The sequence below is a fragment of the Mytilus californianus genome, unplaced genomic scaffold (assembly GCF_021869535.1).
Source record: "Mytilus californianus isolate M0D057914Y unplaced genomic scaffold, xbMytCali1.0.p SCAF_12, whole genome shotgun sequence".
Taxonomy (NCBI): Eukaryota; Metazoa; Mollusca; class Bivalvia; order Mytilida; family Mytilidae; genus Mytilus; species Mytilus californianus.
The window spans coordinates 52,086,231-52,090,645 of NW_026262604.1; the positions used below are offsets into that span (position 1 = coordinate 52,086,231).

At 32.4% G+C, this 4,415-nt stretch overlaps 1 long non-coding RNA gene across 1 annotated transcript; it reads right to left on the bottom strand.

The window, feature by feature from the left end:
* Nucleotides 1-539: 539 nt before the first annotated feature.
* Nucleotides 540-3,458, bottom strand: LOC127721982 (uncharacterized). Its single transcript, XR_007991561.1, has 3 exons — nt 3,386-3,458; nt 1,512-1,608; nt 540-642 (listed from the first exon to the last, which is right to left on the bottom strand). It is a non-coding gene; the product is annotated as an uncharacterized LOC127721982 (long non-coding RNA).
* Nucleotides 3,459-4,415: the final 957 nt, after the last annotated feature.

The window sequence follows — 4,415 nt, forward strand, 5'->3', positions numbered from 1 at the left end:
TCAATACCATTTTATGTGTAATAAAATGGTCGCAAAACTATATGTACTAAGTGGGAGTAGTCATGCGTCGGTGGTTGATGTACACATGCAGTCTGTTGCATTATTCAATATTTATGTCATTGAAATGTTTGCCTGTTCGAATATTTCTCTATTTAAATTTCTCTACATTTTATGATCAAGTGGAAAATAAGTCATTCTCTTTGTTTCGGTAATACTGGTAAGGAGACCACTCATTTCTGAATCTGATGATTATTATTCAACACTTGACAAGAAGAACAGGAACAATTTTAACCATGTTAACCTTACCAGGCATAGATAATCGGAAACTTTATTGTAAGGTCAGTTGGCATACATTTTTTTTAACTTTATTTTTCTTTATAGACAGGATCTTGTTGTGCTTATAACTATTCTGTTAATACACAAAATATGTTTGTGACATAAAACAGTAATTATATAACAAGTTGCTCACATAAGCATCTTACAATTTTAAACAAACACAAACTGAACAATTAATTTTATGTAAAAGTTTAGTCCTTCTGCTAGACATATTCCCAGATATAACAGGGGCATATTTTAGGTATCTTGCACAGTAGTTCCATATTGTGGTCTCTGTTGCACATTAATCACTTGTAACTACAGCATCTGCAACAGAAAAAAACATATTGTGCTATCTTTATCATAATTTCGTAAATATCAGTATGCAGCTCTAATAAAGAATACTACTGTTATATGTGAACAAACTAGATATCATTGAGATGGGAGCCATCTCTGTGGGCCCCGCTGTGAATAATGTGCATTACATTTTTTTTATCTTTACCATAGGACATGGGGTTGTCAACTGAAAATAAAGTTTTTGACCTTGAACTTTGGCCTAGGAAGTTGTACATAAATAATGACACACCCTCTGGTGTTGGTTTATATACATGTCAAGTATAAACTTTGAAATCATAAATGTTCTCAAGATATAGAGCGGACACGATCTTTATCATATGACATGGGGTTGTCAACTGAAACCAAAATTTTTGACCTTGACCTTTGACATAGGAAGCTGTTCATACATTATGACTCACTCTCTGGTGTTTGTTAATATACATGTCAAGTATAAACTTTGAAATCATAACGGTTCTCAAGATATAGAGCGGACACGATCTTTACCATAGGACATGGGGTTCTCAACTGAAACCAAAGTTTTTGACCTTGACCTTTGACCTAGGAAGTTGTACATACACTATGACATACCCTCTGGTGTTGGTTAATATACATGTCAAGTATAAACTTTGAAATCATAACGGTTCTCTAGATATAGAGAGGACACAATGTGTTACGGACGGACAGACAGACTGATCACTATAGGGCGTCCGCCATTTGGCGGGGCCCTAATAATCTCTGTGCAATGCTATTGTTATTTCTTTAAATATCTATTGAGAGCGAAGATTTTAGAGACAAAGTGACAAAATCTCACACAATTTGTAATATGGAAAAACAATGATATATATTATTTCAATACTCACCTCTTATTATTTCAAACTAGCTTGAATCACCGAAGACATGTTTATTCTTTATACCCGGTAATATGTAATTTCCGACACGGGTTTATTTGTAAGACATCTACAAAAAAAAAAAAAAAATTAAGTGCAGCATTTCTAAATTGTCAACTCCCTCTTTAACTTGAAAATAAAAAGTTTCATATGTGTGAAACGCTTACAAAATTTTGACTTCAAAAAATCTTTCATAAATTGTTTGAAAACCTAATGGTTCAATTATTTTTATTGTAGCATGACGTTAAATTTGTCCTCCATAATCCTACAAGATTCTGGAATCCGTAGCAGATCCAAAAATTTTCATATGGGGGTCCACTGACTGCATAAGGGGGGCCGCTCCAGTCATGTTTCATTGATTCCTTATATAATCAACCATTTTTTTCCTCAAAAGGGGTGCCCGGCACCGTCCCCAGCTCTGCCTCTGAGAATCAAGGGCTTTAATTATAACTTATTTTAATCCTAAATTATAGTTTGAAGATCTCACAATACGCTAATGGGGTTTCAATTTTATTTATCTTGACCATCACATATCTTGAGAAACAATAATGCACCACAGGCAACAAGATCCTGACAGTCACTTATCTTGAGAATCAATAATGCATCACAAGCACCGAGATCTTGACAGTCACTCATCTTGAGATACAAAAATGCACCACAAGCACCAAGATCTTGACAGTCACTCATCTTGCGAAACAATAATGCACCACAAGCACCGAGATCTTGAGAGTCAGTCCTCTTAAGATACAAAAATGTCCCTATATATACTTTTTTTTAGTGTTTCAGCAGATATATAAAGCTTTGGATGGTCATCTTAAAATGCTTTACTTTAATATAATTCAAAATAAATATTATTCCCGTATAATTAACTATATTAATATATATATGTCTTTTTACATCTAAATTCTTCATCAATAGATACTTTCGGCATGGTTGCTAAACGCAAGAAGTAGTTCAACTTTGAACTTTGTAAACCTGTGTTTACATTTTTCTTCAAACTTCAATACATTCCAGTCTTTTGTGTTACGTCTTATTCAAGTTTATGTTAACATGCATATGGATTAAGTTTAGATATTGAAACTTAAGGAATATTTTCTATTTCCTTGGTTTTTTTGCGCTGTAATAATTCAATACGATCAACTGAAAGAACATCTATTTCGACGTTATCATATAAACACCTTTGAAATTAGTCAGATCATTGTGTATTAATTTGTTATGGTCACACATGTTTCTTATCTGCCGTACTTCTTCAATAATAAATCCTCGGAATACATGCTGTGAGTGACACCTATTAATTCTGACCCAGAGAAAAGTATTTGTTTGTTTTAAATGTGTTGCAAGGTCAAGAATGCCATGTGTTGTAATTCTTTGACTTTTAATTATATCAACATATAAAACATGTAAAAGAACATATGTGAACTTCAATAATTGATTATCATTCTTTGCCAGACGAATAAATTCTTCAATTTCATCCGATGTTCCATGATAAATTTTGACTCCACCCTCCCCATATCTGCAATGCTAGAATTCTTTGCCATACGCTTTTGTTTTTAATTACCTAATCATTGTTCATAAACACACTCCCTCTTTTTCAAGACTTTACATAATAAGTTGCCTCACCCAATAAATGTACAAATATATCTTAAGGTCAACATTGATGTTCCCAGAGACCTAAACGAATATGTGTGTACCTTATCTGCTGGAATATGACAACTACGTGTATAATTATAAATTATTTCTGATCTGCTTAAATCACTATACTCATATAATTACAGCTACACTATTGTATACATTAAATTATCATATAACTATTATCAAATCAAACAACAAATAAAAATTATACTTACTTTGCACTGCTGAGAGCAACTGTTAACTTGATGTGGTAATCAAATTGGCGCAAATAATTTCGAAATGTCGGCCTCATACGCATGCGCCAATCAGAAAAAGATATCCGTTTCGAGTAATTATAATATTTTATCGCAATTTAAAGATTAATTTATATATGCAACAGTAATAATAGAATTTATTCAAAAACATCAGTAAACCAATATAAATAAAAAGTGATTATTTTAGCAAAAAGGACTGTACAAACTTGGTTCAATCTCATCTTGTATGATACTTTGGTCGACACTTAAAGTCATCAACCTAAACTAAACCTTTTATCAACGTTATATTTTCAACCAATTAAAGCATTGAAAGCATCAACTCAAATTCAATGTTGATTCAACGTTGAAAGTTCAACGTTGATATTTCTAACCACAGATCAACGTTGATTCAACAACGTGATTTAAACGTTGATAGGATTGACGTTGATACAACGTTGATTTTACGTTGATCAACGCTACAACCAAATTTCAACATATTTTCAACGTTGTGCGCCTGCTGGGTATTAACTCATTTATATAAAAAAATCATTTTTTTGAGAAGTGAAAGTTAAAAATATAAATTTACCACTTTGTTCAATAAAACCATCCTACAACGATTATGTGAAGCTAAAAAGTGTGTAAATTGTAAATAATTCACACAAAACGTTTCTGTAACAATTATAAACCTTTGAATTCACACATATTCCTTATGTATAAAACTCTTCATAAACAATTTGGCTTCTTGACGTTCGAAAATAGAAATAAAAATAATAAACACAATTCAGATATGTTTTTCTGTAATCCCTCCTACAGTCTTTCTTTGTAGTATAATTAAATGCAAAATCAAGTCAATACAGAAAATCAGTGAATATATATTCATAAGACGAACTAGTATACATTATTGTTTAGGGGCTAGCTGAAGACCGCCTCCGAGTTCGGGATTTTTGTAACTGAATTGAAGACCCATTGGTGGCATTGGGCTATTTTCTGCTCTTTGGTCGGGTTGTTATCT